At 30.7% G+C, this 18,834-nt stretch overlaps 1 protein-coding gene and 1 long non-coding RNA gene across 3 annotated transcripts in view; one reads left to right on the top strand and one right to left on the bottom strand.

The window, feature by feature from the left end:
* LOC126738137 (gamma-aminobutyric acid type B receptor subunit 2-like) overlaps window positions 1–18,834 on the top strand; it is a 332,160-nt gene that overhangs the window by 246,760 nt on the left and 66,566 nt on the right. The gene's annotated exons all lie outside the window — the stretch shown is intronic.
* Window positions 3,450–4,594, bottom strand: LOC126738138 (uncharacterized). Its single transcript, XR_007661230.1, has 2 exons — window positions 4,267–4,594; window positions 3,450–3,598 (listed from the first exon to the last, which is right to left on the bottom strand). It is a non-coding gene; the product is annotated as an uncharacterized LOC126738138 (long non-coding RNA).

Genomic DNA, 18,834 nt, shown 5'->3' with positions numbered 1-18,834 from the left:
AATTTCAGATGAAAGCCTGTTAAATCCCCTTTGCGAAAATGTATAAATTGTCTTAAATTCATTTTTATTTTTACAGAGCCAATTTTAGTAAATGACATCTTTTTGAAAATTTTCCTACAATAAATACCTATTAAATAACATTCTCGGTATCAAGTGAAAATAATAACAAATGTAGCTTGTCAAGGAGGCTGTGAGTTGCACAATTTGTTTTGTGGGCTTCAACTTCTGTCAAATCTTTTTAACGTCATTCGTTGGGCAGTCCCAATAATTTGATTTCTATAAGTACTTTTGCATTTTTTAAAGATTTTGAAAGTTTTAAATATGTTTACCACCCGAGAAAAGGCACTTTGCGTGTTATTATTTAGTGAATGCAAATCAGTTACGCAGACGAGAAGAAGATTTAGGCTGATTTTTGAAAGGGCTCCACCTTCACGCAATTCTATACTTCATTGGGTACGCCAATTTTCCCAGGAGGGAACAGTTAAAAGAAAAGTTAGAACAAACCTAAATGCACAAGATAATCTGTTGGATGATATTTTGCTGTTAAAAGAAGTGTTGTCCTTAAACAATAACCAAATATTTAAACCCTACAAAATTCAAACTTTCCAAAAAATATAAAATCGCGCCCTTGAAAAAAGATATTTAATGTGCGAAACACTAATAAATCTTTTTAGAAATGAGCCGGATACCAATTTAATAATGTCCGATGAGGCAACATTTCACATCAGTGGTCGAGTAAATAAGCATAACTGCCGAATTTGTGGAGATGAAAATCCTCGAGTGAATAACGAATTTGAAAGAGATTCTCCTAAGTTGAACGTTGGTATGCAGTATCGAAATCTAAAATTTATGGGTCATTTTTTTTTCAAGAAGCAACAGTGAATGGAAACAATTACACCGATATGTTGGAAACATTTTTTTATCCTTATTCAGCAGGATGGAATTTTAGACACGGTCTACTTCCAGCAAGACGGTGCACCACCACACTTCTCCAGGGTCGCAAGGGATTCCTTAGATATTACTTTTGGAAACAGATCGATAGGGCGAGCAGGTCCAATCGAGTGGGCACCTTATTCTCCCGATCTAACCATTCCAGATTTTTGTATATGGGGATATGTAAAAGACCGTTGCTACAATCCAACCCCAAGTAATTTTCAACCAAATTACACCGCGAATGCTACAAAACGCCTTCGGCAACTTATTTCTCCGTCTACATTTGTGTTCCGAGCAAAATGGGGTCATATTCAGCAGCTAATTTATTAGTTATAAATTAAAATTAATTTCTTCAATTATTTATTGTTAAAATTGTTGTAAATAGTTGTAATTTAATACATAGAATAAATACTTTTTATAGACATGGCAATAGCGCAAATTATTTAATTATGATCATGCTAAAGCGATACATGGGCAATTACCAGAAAATGTTTATCAATCACAGAATATGTATTCTAGGAAAATTTTCAAATTTTCAACAAGTCATTTACTAAAATTGGCTCTGTAAAAAAAATTATGAATTTAAGACAATTTATACATTTTCGGAAAGGGGATTTAACAGGCTTTCATGTGAAATTAAAAAGTACAGAGTGTTACATTTAAAATTTTTGAGAAATCGGCCTTTGAAAATCATCAATTTTTTTCCTCCTATTTCAGGTGAATTTTGAAACCTGGCAACACTGTCAAAAAAAACTTTAAAAATATTGATGAAGTTCTGTGAAAACCGCACATTGTTGTCATTTTTCGTTCTCGACTTATAAGCAGTTAAAATGTGTCAGTTTATAAATGGACACCCTGTATATATCTAGTACGACACATGTGAGCTTAATAATAATAATAATACACATTATTTCCCGTGACCTCAGTTTGGTTTCCTTAATTTTTGCTTTTATTGTTATGATCCGATATATTGAGAAATATTTAGAAACCCTAATTTGTTAGAATAATACATATTAATTAGACTAGACCTGTCTATGTTAGGGTTAATTTAATAGAGTCTTTCAAGTTTAGTTATAGGTGAATACTAAGTTAAAACAAATCGATACGGGAGGGTACATCCGAAAAATGAAAAATCCCAAACTTTGGAGGTCGATATCTCAGCTTTCGAGAAAACTCCAATGGCTTTAACTTAGTTTCGTTCTTCCAAATCCAACGAGACTAACCGCAATATCGAAACTCTCATATTAGCCGATATATCCCATTTATTGCTTATTTTTGGATTCAAAAACGAGGTCAATAAATAACTTTATTCCGAATTTTCCAACGAGACCATTCGCAAGATCATAGCTCTTATATTAGCTGATATATCACATTTTTAGAGCCCATTTTTGGGCACATACCCAATATATATCTAGTACGAGTGATATGCGAGCTTAATAGTAATAATAATAATAATAATAATAATAATAATAATAATAATAATAATAATAATAATAATAATAATAATAATAATAATAATAATAATAATAATAATAATAATAATAATAATAATAATAATAATAATAATACTAATAATAATACGCATTATTTCCCGTGACCTCACTTTAATTTTCCTAATTTTTGCTTTTGTTGGATATATGTCAAAAAAACTACTTCAGACGATCAATTATATGTTTTGCCAATGTTTCAGTACCTATGAGATCATCCTCTGGACTATATATTGTAGAATGTTAACGACATTTTTTACTATTTTTTAGTAGCTTTAAGTATCCATGCATAATTATATAAAATTGTTTATGTTAGTCGATCAAGGTGTTTGCGATCGATTTTTAAGCTCACGTTTGTTATAAGTTCGCAAGGTCGTAATTGGCAAATAGTTGAAATTATGATTACGTTGCTCATCTTGATTTTTATAATTACCACGAATTATTATCTTAAGATTGATATAAATAGTTGGTAATTTTTGCGAATAAAGCAGTATTGAGTTCTACACCCAGTAGTCTTTTATTGCTCAACATACTGCGGCCGGCCAAGCCACCTTGTCTTAAATCTATAGTGAGGCTGCTATAGGGTAGAAGGAAAAAAAAGGTTTAGGGAAAAGCCCTAGATCTTTTCAGTGGTTAATAATAATAATAACTGTAACATTATAATTAATACAAAATATTCATGTTTCCGTGCGCTAGAGTTTTTATTTTGTTATAACTATCTATATTGGCAGATGAATGAACAGAATAGATCTAACAAAAGCAAAAATTAAGCAAAATACTAATGATTATTATTGTTATAACATTATTCCTAGGAATAAGTAAGAGCACTTAAAAAATAGTATTTATTTTTATAAGCGAAGTAAAAAAACTAATGATTATTCTTGTACTGTTAGAAAATGCCGTATATATATATGCATAAAAAGCAAGCCTTCATGTTGGATAAAATACATATTAGGGAGCAACAATTAGTTGAAAAAATAATAATATAAAGATGTATACTATTTTATATAATAATTAAAACCTGTGAGCGTCATTTAAATAATTTTATAATTTTTAATACGTTAAATAAATTCAAAATAGTCCAAAATAATCAAAATAAATCATAAAAATAGAATAAACACCTTGTAAAACAACTGGGCGCTTGGGCGACTCCAAAGTAGAGATGGTGACGTGTAGACCTGAAATAATAAAAGTAACCTGAGCACACTTATTCCCGTAAAATTAATTAATAATAAAAATATTAAGCAAAACTCATTAATATGAAAAATATGAATTAATATGTTTTAAACTTGCTCAGTGATTTTACTTTTACGATAACCATTTAATTCATGTTCACCAACGTTTAACCAATTAACTTAAATATCCCAAAATTCATTATTCACCAATTTATTATTTTTATCCGATTGTTAAATGTCCCAGTAACGACAACGTACTGATATTGAATGATATACAATCGTTCAATATGCCAAAACGTGAGCACTACATTACTCACAAACCGTAGCCAAAATGCTACCAAAAACATTATCATAAAACATGAGATTGAGACAGCAATCTCCGATCTAGACCACCTGACGATAACACACTTTGTACTGAGGGGTGCAATGGACACCAAAACGCGAGGGTCCTCTCCAAATACAAAGCCTTGTTAAATACAACGAACTGTGCAATGGTCCCAGACCAGCTCAGTATCTTAACAAGAAACAATAAACAATCGTCACAACAATACAAGCAAGACAAACAACAATCGGTCATTCAAATATTTCATTATTCACATTTTTAATTAAAAAGGTAAAATATCGGTGTAATCAATAAGATAGAAATAAGCATACTCTGTGATAACACTCACCCTTTCTTGTAGTAAAACACTACACCAAACCAACACAGCTTATTTCACGTCGCAACACCCTTTATTGTTTTTATTAAATAACTTCACTCTTTAGTGACCAAAACTCAAATGAATTTTATAAACCAAATATTTATCTCACTCTTTTATCGAAACCCATAAAAATAATTCCCGAGGGGAAACGCTAAGTGTAAACCGTATTTGGTTACTTACGGTACCGCTGAGCTAGCTTTAGTTTTGTAAATATCCTGGACCTCTTTTCGGTCAGACCGATAAATTTCATCTTAATGACTAAGAAAAATGTTTCAATTCTTTTGAAAATAAACAGGGTCTTACATTTAGTTGTGCCAAGTCGCTGTTTTCGTTAATTTTGACTATTTCAATCAGTTGTTTCTTTTTTTCAGAACTTGTTTAATTTAATATTTTCACATAACTAGTTCGTTTTGTTTGAGTTTAAGTTTAGCAATTTAGGTTATTTACTATAGATTTATTATATTATTGTAAATTCTAGTAGTTTAAAATTTCTAGGAATTGTATACTTGTTGGCTTCGACTGTCAATATTCTCTTAAAATTATTGGTCTCCATCGGGAAAAGTAATATTAAATAATAAGATTTAAATAATAAAATATTTTAAACATATCTCAATTGTTTCACGGGATTTGATAAGGGAGCGTGTTTTGTGACATTTTAATCACTTTTGTTACTTATTTTGAAAATAAGTAAATGACATTATATTAACATATGTTAAAAACCTCAACAGCACTTTATTAATACTACCGATATTTACCACATTCCTTTTTAAATTTAACATTTAATCCTTTAATACGATGCTTGTGCTAGTTTTTCCTGAGTCTAATAAACGCAAAACTTTTTAATATCTGAAATTTACCTTAAGGGATATAGGAGTCATAAAGCTTAGTTAATGTAGTTCTAAGAGATTTTATTTCATGTCATTTGCTCAGTAAATCTGATTAAAAAAGTTAGTTTTAACTAAAACTCTTTTTTTTATATGAAGTACGCAGAATGACCATGTACCAAGAAAAACAAAAATTTTCTGATATACGTCGGTCTCAACGAGATTTACTTTTTAAAAAGGACACACATTATGTCATTCTGGATAACGCAGGTCTTTTCAAGCATCTTCCTTCTTATTATTGACACGTTTACTAAACGATTTAACATTGTGTTATTAAAAACAAAATAATACAACATATGCATTTAAATTATGCATATCAGTTATATTTAATAAATAGCCTCGAAAAAAGAACTAAATTCTATTTTAAATATACTATTATACCTGCTTTATTTTTTGACTTATAAACAATGTTTTGATGTATAAAATTCATTACATTATGAATATTATTGTACCTTTTTTATTAAAACAACATGTATTATTATTTTTTATATAGGGCACATGGAATATTAATTAATCAAGCATCGCAAAATAACCAAATTAAATTAAAATTCAAAAACATGAATTTTCACATCAATATTAGGTTATAAAGTACGTTAAAATGAAGAGGCTTATTTGTTTTTCAATTATTTTAACTCGAGTCAGCTTTATAATAAAATCATTATTAAATAATTGCGCTTAAATATTGAGGTCCTGTATTGTTTGTGAAACTGTTATTGGTAATATTACAAATATTTAATTTTAAATATACCAATTAATTATGTAGATGATGGGTGAATTTTGATTGATAAAATAATTAAAAAAACTTTATTGTTATACAGTTATATAAGATTGTTTAGCACTATATCTTTTTATTTGCATTTTAAGTGATAAAAAAATAATAGAAAATTCTGTTGCACAACTTTGAAAAATATATGCTTATAATAAATAAATAACTTAGTAAGTAAAAACCGCATGCAAAGCGTTTTTTTTATAGAAAATTCTAACAATTATTCTTTAAACGTAAATAAAAAATAAACATACTTATACATATATCTTGGATAATAAAGAAGTAAAGCATCCAGAGGATAATTTTGTTGTAAGATTTAGGATATGATTTTCGAATCAAAGGCGACCATTAATCGCAATACCAAGGATTTGCTGTTTTCTTTGTTTTTCAACAGCGAATTTTGACTAAACATTATACTATCTGCACATTACACTTAAATGGGCAAAATTCTGATCTTTGAAGAAATTTTCAACTATCTTGGAGAGGGTAGATAAAATAGAAATTAGACGGAAATTACAAGCCTCATTCAAATCCTCACTTTTATGAAGTACTGTCCCTTTTAAACGTGAAGAAAAGATGCCATTATGCCAGGAATTGATTATGGACGAAACCAAGGCAGTCAAGTTGTTAGGTCGTTGTTCTTCCTGAGTGTAGTAAATGTAAGACCTTTTTTTGTCCTAGATCTGGCATTTTATAAGGATTCTAGCACCATATTCATTTAAGTTATGCACTACAATTTTAGTAATTCCTCTCTTTCAATTTTTTAATATTTAATTCGCAAATTCAGCTTACTCATACTAATAGCTCCAAGAAGTAGCCTTTTTTTTCACGTGGAAAGAGCAATCATTAAAACTAAATAAAATTAATGTTTCAACTAAAAACCCTTTTTTTATATGAACTACCTTCTTAGAGACATTAACTTTAATTAAGTCCTAAAGATAAGCAAAATGACCCTGTACAAAGAGCATTAATAAGATTGTAACGCCTGGTGAGCGGGGTGAAAAAAACAATTTTCTGGCTTCTAGACTTAAAGTCGGCAGCGTCTTTATACGAGACTTACCCTCTTACTTTTTAAAAAGGACACACGTTATGTTATTTCGAAAATTACATTTTCTTTTAAGTACGTTTGCTTTCATTAGAAAATACGCCTGTAATAAATGTTCTAAGATTGTTTTAATAAAAACAAAATAAAGCAACGTATTCATTTAAGTTATGCATTAGTTATGTTATGTCAGTTATGCTTAGTTTATGAATATTTAATAAATACTCTCCCTATATTAACTCTGGAATTAAGGATAAGCTCTCTTAATTATCCTAAGTGCATTAAATGTAGGGCTTTTCGTTGTGTAGTTACTAAGGTAATAGTAGAATAATAGAAAAATATCGATAGCATATGCATTAGGTTATACATACCAATCAATGTACTTAAATAAATCGAAGCAAACTGAATTGAGTACTTCGAACAAAGTTAGTACTAAAACTCCTTAAAATTAATTAAAATTTTATTGAGTAATCTTATAGCTTATTAAATATAAATCAAAATATGAATGAAGGGAAACGCTTCTTTTTAATAAACTAGAAAGTTAGTAAATATTTGTTTTAATTAAATCTATTAGACCATGCGACGCGACCGCCTCGTAATTGTAATGCGAAACAACTGGGATGGAAAAAAACACAATTTTCCGCTTTTGCCTTATCCTTTCGGTTTTAAAAAGCAGACGTTGCGACATTCCGGGTATGAGATATTCTAAAGCAGACTGCTTCATTCATGTTATCGACATTTTCAATATAGGATTTGCATTGGTTTTTTTCTTAAATAAGGAACATATTAGCATAATAATTGAAATGTTACGGGCAACGATACGGCAGCCCTTATTTACCATAAATTAGGGCCTTGCAGTAGGGAAATAATGCCAAAAAAACTTAGTTAAAAATAAACTTTGTATTTAGGGTTTTATAAAGATACTACAAATCATAACTATAAAACAAAATGATTAAGGATAAATTTAGAAATGGTATATTATTTAATCAGCATGTAATGACAGCTATAACTCAGGAGGATAAACTTACATGCGAACGAGCGAGATAATTTTTCTACGATTTTTATATAGAGACACCAGAACACATAAATCTTTCATTTTCAAATGATATCTATTAAGAGAATAATCGATTAAGTATATATCTAGCTGATAACTAATTTCACATCCATTCTGCAATTTTTTGTAGTTCTTTTTTTAATAAAATACAAAATTACCATGACAACCAAACCCATGAGTAATGACCGAATGAATGAACTATTTATTTAAAATGCATGAAATCTTAAGCTCTTTTGCTTCTTCCTTCTCTATTTTAAATGAAGACTCGCTATTTTTACGATTCTGGTGTCATCGATATAGTTGATGTGTTTGTTCCATTAATTTTTTTACCCAGTTGCATTTATTTACATCCTACGCCTTTTCTTTTCACGTTCTTTTAATATTTTTGTGTCGCTCTCTGTCAAGCAGTAGTTTTGCAAGTAGTTTTTCTGCAAAAATAGCCAACCAAGAGAGATTTTTTAAAACTTAAAACTACTCAAGCGATACACCATGAACAATGGTTAAATATACAGTGGTTTCATTTCAAAACAAACCACACAAAAAAAAAACACGCAATTTTATATTCGAGAAATTTTAGATTTGACACACTTTTCACACGTCAAATGGGAACCTCCCCATCCTGCGATGCATCATTGTAAGCAGCATGAAAAGGACCGGTTGACGTACCAGCACACAATAGTGACCAAAAATGTCTCTGAATAATGGATTCAAACTTTTGTATTTCAAATGGCCACCTTAAGTGTGATTCACTTCAGAGAGATTCATTATTAAATTATTTCACCTAAGTTGTGTTTTCGTCCTTTTTTGAAACTAGTGTTAATTTAATTTTTTCTAGGAGTAACTTATGGCTACTTCCTGCGTTCCATGTAATTAATTGTTGAGACCTATGAGTAACCAGGTATTCAGTTATTAATGTCTGACCTCTTGTGTTAGAGAATGTCTATTTGTATTGGTATTTATAGGCGAAGAAAGTATTGCTCATATGCATTTCGATGAGTGAGTTGAAATTAAGTATTACTTCTCCGTTCTTATTTTGTATATTTTCGTTAAATCTCTTTGTACCGTGAATTACTTCTTTTCCTATGTGAGCATTGAAGTCGCCGAGGCTTACTGTTGGTTGTGTGGTAAAGGTTCAATTATATTACGTTATAGTTAATTAAAGAAATCTGCGACTAATTTAACTACCAATATTCGTGACAAAGGCATGTATATATATACAGTGCTTTTCTTTGAAGTCCCCCCCCCATTTATTTTTTAAACGGGTCAAAAAAAATTTTTGAAACTTGGCATAAGTAAATTGGTCTATAGATACTATTTTTCACTGTAAACTAGGTAGTTGTAAATTCCAAGATGGCGGCTGGGCGACATCTTGAGAAAAAATTTTAAATAGAAAGGGGGGTCGTGTGGTACCTCATTTTAAAGGTCTCAATGACCTGTCTAAAAGTAACAGCCAAAAAAATACACTGTTGCGATTTTATTAACGTTTTTAGTAGAATACAATGAAATACTAATTTAATTAGCAAATAAACAATTTATCAAAAGAAAAACAATATTTAATTTAAAAGATACTGGAAATGATTTCCTTGTACCTCTTGACACATAAATAACCTATCTGAAAATTCACGTCGAACATTTTCAAATACATCTGCCTCAATATTTTGACAAATGTTAGTGATTCTTTGTCGTAGCTCAAAAATTGAGGCAGGTTCTGTTTCGTATACCTTTTGCTTTAGGTATCCCCACAAAAAAAAGTCCAGCGGCGTTAAATCTGGTGACCGAGCTGGCCATTCAATAGGACCCCGACGACCTATCCAACGACCAAAATAATTATCATTTAAATAATTTCTCACATTCCTGGCAAAATGCGGAGGAGCACCATCTTGTTGAAATGTAATTTCCATGTCAAATTCATGTACATTAGCCTCAACAATTTCTGTTATGAGAGGATCGATAGCATTTTCCAGCATATTTAAGTACAATTCACCTGTTAAATTTTCTTCTAAAAACAGCGGCCCTACGATATGATTCCCTAATATTCCTGCCCATACATTGATTTTTTGCGGATACTGAGATCGGGTTTCACGAAAAATGTGTGGATTGGTATCACTCCAATATCGACAATTTTGTCTGTGGACATTACCATTTAAAAAAAAAGTACATTCGTCGCTAAAACAAATGTTGCGCACGTACGAAGGTTGCCTTTCTACTCTCTCTGCCATAATTTCACAGAATTGCACTCTTCGGTCAGGATCATCTTCAGTCAGTTGATGGACCATTTGGATCTTGTATGGGTGAAACTTATTTTTTTTTAAAACTCTCCATGCCGTCGAAGTTGAAACTTCACAGATATCAGCAACAGTTGGAGTAGAATGTTAGGGATTTTCTATTATTCCGCCAATTATTTGGACTTGCTTTTCTTCTGAAATAGACATATGGCCTGGGCGTTTTTTATCCTGGACAGTACCAGTAGTTGTAAATTTATTTACAAGTTCCCTTAAATATTTACGGCAAATAGGACGATCAGGAAAACGTTCGTTGAAAACCCTTTCAGTCTCATGAAAATTACGCGTTGCTCCATAAATAAAAATTGCTTCTACTTTTTCCTCCAATGGACGAGAATTAACCATTTTGAAAAAAACAATAAATTCAAACTGCCAAACACACTAAACAATATCTAACAATGACCGATACAAGAGTAATTTACCGGTTAAGGAAAAATATCTTAAAATTTTTTTTCGAGTTTTTTTAATAGCTATTTGGTTTTTGGAATGTCTAAATAATGTTCAATAACCTTTAACGTGAAATGTGACATACGAGGGCGGTTCAGTAAGTCTTTAGAAACCAAAAAGTTAATCTTTAAATCCAAAATTCAAAAATTATAAATTATTTGTATATTATTATTAAAAACGTTAATAAAATCGCAACAGTGTATTTTTTTGGCTGTTACTTTTAGACAGGTCAAAACGGAGTCCACCGAGTCCATGTAATAAATATTAAAAGTACTCAATAAAACCTTTTAAATGAGGTAACACAAGATTTCTATTTAATGCATTTATTCAAGATGGCGCTTATGTGTTATTTTGACATTTAGAACTGTCGTTTTTATGTCAAAATAAAATAGTGACGCATTTATTTTCGTACACTGATTTTTACCTATTCAAAAATCATAAAAATGTAAAACCTTAAATTAAAAAAAAATACTTTTTTATTAGGCCGCCATTTTGAAACGAGTTAAGATATGGGTCTAATATTTCAGGGTTATAAAGTACTCATTGAGACCTTTAAAATGAGGTACCACACGACCCCCCTTTCTATTTAAATTTTTTTCTCAAGATGTCGCCCAGCCGCCAATTTGGAATTTACAACTACCTAGTTTACAGTGAAAAATAGTATCTATAGACCAATTTACTTATGCCAAGTTTCAAAAATTGTTTTTGACCCGTTCAAAAAATAAATGGGGGGGGGGACTTCACAGAAAAGCACTGTATGTAATATCTTAAGGCTTTCTTCGATGTTTTTTTTTTGTTTTTGTTCTGAACTACTATCGCAATGCTCTCTTTGGCTATATTTTTTTTTTCTACACTACTATAAATGCAGTAGGATAACACACAAGGAGTACAAAAACAAAACTATTAACTTTATTCAAGGTTTCCGTTATCTAATCATCGTAATTTTGTACTTTGCGTCCCACGGTTCATCAATGGCTATAGCAGATGTTTTTAAATTATTGTAATAACCATGAAAAATAGGTGAAACCTGGAATGGAAAAACTTCAATAACTTCTGCTTTCTTCTTTTTTTTTATTGGGCATCCTAATGGATAGAGCAGAGCCAAATTTTCAACTGATGCAAAGTTTCCAACACGAGGGTGTTTTAAAAAACTTTTATTATGACAGGGTGTGACCGACTTACAAGACATACGAGCAAAGAGAATAAACAATACGTTACATGAGAATATACAAGCTTAAAGTGATTACAAAGCATAATAAATTGAATATAAAGCATAAGATAAATAATTAATTAATAAACATATTTAAATATACAGGTCGTCAAAATTATACATATAACTCCTCCCGCCTAAGACGAAAACAACAGGGATGAAGGGCTGTTTTCGGATTTACCATTGGTAGGGTTGTTAGCTTCTTCTTCTTTTTCTTCTTAATTAGGAGATCGTATACTGCAAAGGCAATAGTAAAAACAATTAGCAATAAACCAAGGGTAGTAGCGAAACTCCAAGTAACCGGGTGGACTGGGTCGTCATCTTCTGGAATAGTCTTCAGTAGCTTAGCTTGTTCCTGTAGTCTTTGGACATGGTTGAAATCAATGGAATCTAGTTAAAAGCATCTGAGTGAAATTTAAATTCGATATTGTCGAAATTAATTTTTGGTAGATAGAAAGGGCTGCTTTCCACAGTGTCTTCTTTGTTCATTAATTTGGATCCAAGTAGACTAATACCACAATTATAAGGTATAGAAATTAGGCTCGGTTCTGTCACGAAGAGGATTTCTTTATTCTGGCACAGCATCTGGATTTTAATCTTGGTAGAAGTAGGTATCACCAAAATATGTTGATTGGTAATAGGGCGTATAATTGGTGTGGTTACATTTACATTGAGTAGTTGGCATTTCGTCATCTCAGCTTTTTTGATGAGGGTAGTAACACAATCATTGAGTTCTGGATTTAAAGCATCTCGGCATATGTAGTAGTTTTCAATCTTGGGACAAGCTTCATCTTGGTATTGTTGTGAGTAAGTGCCCATCAAAAGGTAAGGTGATTTGGGTACAATTAAGGATTGATTTATAGGAACTGAGAACAATTTCAATTCAAATGATTCTTTTACGAATATTGGAAAATGAATTGCAAAAATTATTTTATTTTTTGAAAAGCTGACTTGTAGTCCTGCTAATTGATAATAGTAATTAAGGTCCTCTAACAATAATATTTTATCGGTACCATAAAGGGTAGATAAATTTGAAACTATTAGTTCTAGTTGAGAAGCTGACAGTATTGTGCTATGCAGAGTATTTAATTTTGCAAATGAGATTGCATCTTCAATGTTATCTAAAATTGTTATAAAACTTTGACAGTTAATGACTATATGGTTTATAGTATTTTGTAATTTTAGGAGTATTGAAATATCTGTTATTGTTTTATTCATTTGATTTTCAAATTGATTAACATGTGCCTGTAAAGATTTTTGATTTTTATTTAATATGCTTATAGTATGGTTATAATTATTGATTAATTCTTTAGTTAAAGACATTTGTAAATTTAATTCTTTTTTATAAGTATTTTGATTATTACGTAATTCTTGAATAGCTTTTTCGTAGCGCTCTCCATCATCTGAGTCCAGAGTACCAAATAACCATTTTGAGGTTTTTCCTACAATGTTTAATAGTCCACGTTTCGTTCTATGCGGTTTGATATTATTTTATTTAATTTTTATTTCATTAATTAAATATTTCGCGTGCGTAAGCAAATTAAAAGTATTTATATGATTCAGTAATATTAAATTGATTATATTGGTATTATTGCAAGAAGCATCTAAAATATTATAAGCGTTTTCTAAATTACTAAGTTCTAACAATAAGGGTTCTCAGTCTATAAAATTTATAAATGTATGCTTATTTTCTATTACTCGTGCATTACTAAGGTGGAATGGGAGTAAGGGCGTATTTATAGGGGTGACTGATAAGTCGTTCTTAGTCTAAACCGTCATCTGTCGTGTCGGTGCAGTTATCAGTAGTGCGATATATGTCATCATCAGGGGGTTCATTTTCCTGCGGAAAAGAAAGTCTTTTAGGTTTTTGAATTTGTGATTTATGTATGACTTTCTTTTTATTTGAAATTACTTTAGTTCTGATATCTTTCTTTACAATTTCTATTTTCTTTCTGGGTTTATCTTTCGATCTATGAGCTTGTTTGTCATTTACATAAATTTTACTACCAGAAGGAATGTCAACGGGGTTTTTAAGTTTTTCATTTTGTTGTTGATTTTGTTTTATTTTAGTATTTAGGGATGTTTTAAATATATTGTCATATATTATTTTTAGGCGTTCTCTTCGATCAGTAATGTATTTATTGAGAATTATTTCACCGGTTAAATCGAAGGGGTCTAAAGATTTTACAAGGCCATTGATGATGTCAAATGGTCTTTGTTTTGTGATACTATGATATGCAAGGTTATAGCCGATTACTGCGTATAACATAAGTTGTTTGGTAGAGGCATTGGATTCTTTTAGTTTTAAAACTCTAAATAAATCTATAAGGGTTGAATGGACTCTTTTAACAGGGCTATTACTGTTTGAATTACCGGGGCTAGTAAAGTGTATTTTTATATTATTTAATTTGCAAAAATCAAGCATTAGTAATGTTTTAAACTCAGTACCATTATCGCAAGTAATTTGTTGTGGTAAACCGTGATGACTAATAAAAGTACATAAATTATCTAGCACAATGGTTGCTGTGCAACTTGGTTCTAATGGGTATGCTTAAGTATATCTAGAAAATACATCTATTATTGTAAGAAATTTTGTGTTACAAATTTGAAAGATGTCTAATGATTTAGTGTCCTAGATGCGTAAGCAATAGGTAGATCTGAGCCTATTGTTCCTTGGCTAAGTACAGCTCCTATAGCAACATTGGAAGCATCTGTCGTAAGTAAGAATGGTTTCTCAAAGTTGGGATATTGAAGTATTGGGTCGTTGCATAGTATGCTTTTACATATATTAAAAGCTTCGATGTATTCTGGTGTCAAATTTATTGTAGCTCCCTTTTTTAGACATTTTGTAAATGGTTTAGTTAATTTAGCGAATCCTTTTATAAATCTTCGGTAATAACCTAGCAATCCTAGAAAAGATTTTATTTCTTTTGCTGTTTTTGGAATTGGAAATTTTTGTATTGCGTCAATTTTCTTGGATTTGGTTTTATGCCATTTCTAGTTATTACGTGTCCTAAAAATTCTACTTCGATTCTAAGGAATTCGGATTTGTCTAATTGAATTTTTAACTGTGCGTCTCTAAGTTTTTCGAAAACGTATTTTAGGTGTTTTATGTGTTCTTCAAGACTTGTAGAGAACACGATAATGTCGTCCATATAAACTAAGCAAAACTTTTCTTGTATATCTCTTAGAATATTATCCATTATTCTTTGGAAGGTTGCCGGCGCATTTTTTACACCAAATGGCATTCGAACATATTCGTAGTGTCCATTTTCTACTGTAAAAGCGGTTTTTTCAATTGAATTAGGAGACATTTCTATTTGATGAAAGCCGGATGATAGATCAATTGTCGAGAAATAAGTACACCGTCCTAATTTATCTAAGATATCGTTAATATTGGGTAAAGGGTAACGATCGTCTATAGTTTTGGAATTTACATTTCAGTAGTCGTTTACTATCCTCCATTTTTGTTTTCCACTGGAGTTTAATTTTTTACTAACAATCCAAATTGGACTACTCCATGGACTTGAGCTTGGTCTAATAATACCGTCGTCTAACATTTTATTTATTTGTCTTTGTACTTCTTGTTTATGTATAAAAGGGTATCTGCAAGACTTTGTATGTATGGGGATTTCGTCGGTGGTTTTAATATCGTGCTTTATTTTATTAGTAAAAGTTAATTTGTCACTTTCTTTGTGAAAAATATCTGAAAATTCTTTTATTATTTTAAAAAGTATACTTTTTTCTCCAGGGTTAAGATGTTCGTGTCGGATTAAATTATTTATATCAAAATTAGGTATCGATTTATCGATTACAAAGCATAATAAATTGAATATAAAGCATAAGATAAATAATTAATTAATAAGCATATTTAAATATACAGGTCGTCAAAATTATACATATAACTTGCACAAGGATTTCGTTTTACTACACTTACTGTATAAATGCATATAAATGCATAATTTTTGAGGTCGAATGCGTAAAATCAATTTGGTGTTTAGCGACATTCGAAAATTTAAATTTTTATCCGTTCCACCTTGGAACCACCTGCAGTAATTCTTCTATGAGTAATATCATCCTACAGTGTCTTGTACAGTGTCTTGATTGCAAAAAAATATATATTTTTTCGTTTCAACTACTTGAAATGGCTTTCATCTCCCTGAAGATTTAATTATAGTCATCCAGTGACGTTTGTGAAACTTTTGTTTTTCTACAATACCTTGTAATTTATTTTAGTAATAGAGCATTACGTTAAACTTGTCATGAAGTGGATAATGTCAATCTGTTGAGGTAGACCCCTAAAATAGAACAAAACACTTTAAGTAAAAGATATTCTATTATTAATTTCGTGATAAGCTAACTTACTTAAACAATATGTCCATAGTTGACGATTTACTATAACCGTATAAATAACAGGAAGGAATAACATACCATGTTATTCCTATGAACAGTACTGGTGTAGGCAAACTCTTTATCAAGTCAAATGCAATGTCAATAGTTTTATTTTCATTTACCGACCCTTCTTCTCCATTAATTTTTATTTAGTTTCTCGCTAACTCCGCTTTTCGAAAATGTAGCTCTTTTTATGCTTCCAAATTCTTTTTTTTCTTTACTACTAAATTTAAGCTTATTATTTAATTCATTGCTTTTGCGACAGTTATTCGTTATCCACCTATCAAAATGAAGGTTAAAGCGATTATTGAAAATATTTCTAAATACATGATTGCTGACAGAAGAAGCGTATTATTTTTTTAAATGTATTGTTTATCTGCATATTTAAAAAGGGAGCCAATTTTCTTTGATCGTTTTTAGTTCTGGAATGATTTGATTCAGAAACAGGGAATTTTTGTATAAAATCCTTAGCTTCTTGACTTTTTGGATCAGATGTTTTCCTAGTAGAAGGATGTCTTTCTCGTTGATCTTTTGGAGGAATTCCCTCCTAAATTTTTAAGCAGAACCCTTGATAATCTGCCATCCAAAATCGGCAAAATTTGCTTGAAAAACTCTTTGAAGACCTTCACATCACTTCGATTTCCATTTGATAATTTATAAACTCTCCTCATACTTCCCCTGATCTGTTCATTTTCCGTGTATACCCTAATTTTTTTATAACATCCACTTGTAAAATTATAAATTTTTTCAAAAAGTTTATTAGATTATTTCATTTTCATTTTTTTAGAGCACTTAGTAATGGATTTATAAACAGGATCATGAATCACTTCTGCAGGACAATTTTGCCCCTTGCAGGTCAGAATCTGAATCACTATTTGACGAAGGCTGGTAATTATAGGCTGTAGCATAAGGATAGATAAAGTATCTAAAATAAACAAATATACTTAGTATTGTGAATAAGTTTTAAAAATACACAGGACTTCAGTAAAATATCCTTAACTTTTGCCGTTTCGGTAGTTTTATTTACCCTATTACCTAAATTGTAACTTTAAGCAGAAGTGGGCATTTAAAAAAAATTATAATGTACTTATATGTTTACTTGTAATTTACGTAATAAAACTAAGCTTACCTTGACTGCATACATAAAACACTTATTTTTTTATATGAAAATACTAGTTTTAATCACATGATAAGAAGCACGTTTTAACTTAAACGTATGTAAATAAATGATAATCTTAACATAACAGTGGCCTAACCAATGATAGGCCAATATAATATTTAAGGCAGAAATGTAAAATATTCTTGACGGTTAGGTCGTTTTTTTTTTTATCGAATCTTTGGTATCTTTGGATCTAAATTTTGATTGTTTATGAGTTAGATCACTCTAATTTTTACCGTCTTAATTATAGTGTAGTTCTCACACAGTTTCTGCCCTTTATCTTAGTTTTGTATAGGGTGCAAATATTGACGTTATTGTCTTTTAACTCATTCAGGATTTCTTGGTCTTTGCTAATAAATGTTTTTATATTCTACGGTCCGGGTCATATAACACCTTTGCTTTTTCAGTTTCTTAACCTTTGGTTTGCGTAGATCGCCTTTGCATAGTCAGAGGCATGGTTTCAGTTCTGTAAGCTTTAAAAAAAATTTTCCTCAAGTAGAGTACTAAATTGACCTTTGAACCATTCTCTTTTATCTGGGCTTGATATCTGCAATATTACCCATGAGCTACTCAATCCAGCATTCAGATGATGCAGGTAAGCAACTAGAGGGGTCATAAAAATTACTGACGATAGAAAAGAGGAAAAATAGGAAGAACTAAAAAGTGAGTTACGGGTACCAACCCGCCACCTTATGCCGACCCTGCATATAGAAATAGCTTAGTTTGTATTGTCATCATTTTTAGAACCTATAAGTATAATGTAATAGACAAGAGCGATAATAATTATTATAGTAATCGATATAGTGATTATCTATCAATCAAGTTAGTTGTAAGTTAGTTAGTACCTGTTCTTAATAAATTTGTTTTTTTAAAAAGCAAATGCTGGTTGTTGTTCTTTAACTGACGCAGTCGGTAGTTCGGCCTTTCTATAATATTGGACAAAAATCGCCATATTTGGGTCCGTTTCTATGGTTTGAAATTCGCAACAATCCCTGGACGCTGAAAGAAGACCTGCAGAAATCTTCAAAGAACAAGAATCGCCGGAAGTACCTGCAGCGATCCAATCGAAGCAACCACCCGTTCAGCAACGGATTGAAAACAGCTATAGTTTAGGTCCTGTGAATACAAAAATCGATTCCTTTAGGAAATTAGGCTAAGAGACAAATGGAAATTTTGGCAAGAACCCTACTGTAAGTGAACATTTTTCCTTACCATTATTTTTTAATCCTTTTGGTGGTATATTTTTGCATTTATTTTCGAGTATTTTGATATATTTTAATATTTACCAAGGTGTATTTTATT

This window comes from Anthonomus grandis, chromosome 7, assembly GCF_022605725.1.
Source record: "Anthonomus grandis grandis chromosome 7, icAntGran1.3, whole genome shotgun sequence".
Lineage (NCBI taxonomy): Eukaryota > Metazoa > Arthropoda > Insecta > Coleoptera > Curculionidae > Anthonomus > Anthonomus grandis.
This window is presented reverse-complemented; position numbering and strand designations above follow the sequence as displayed.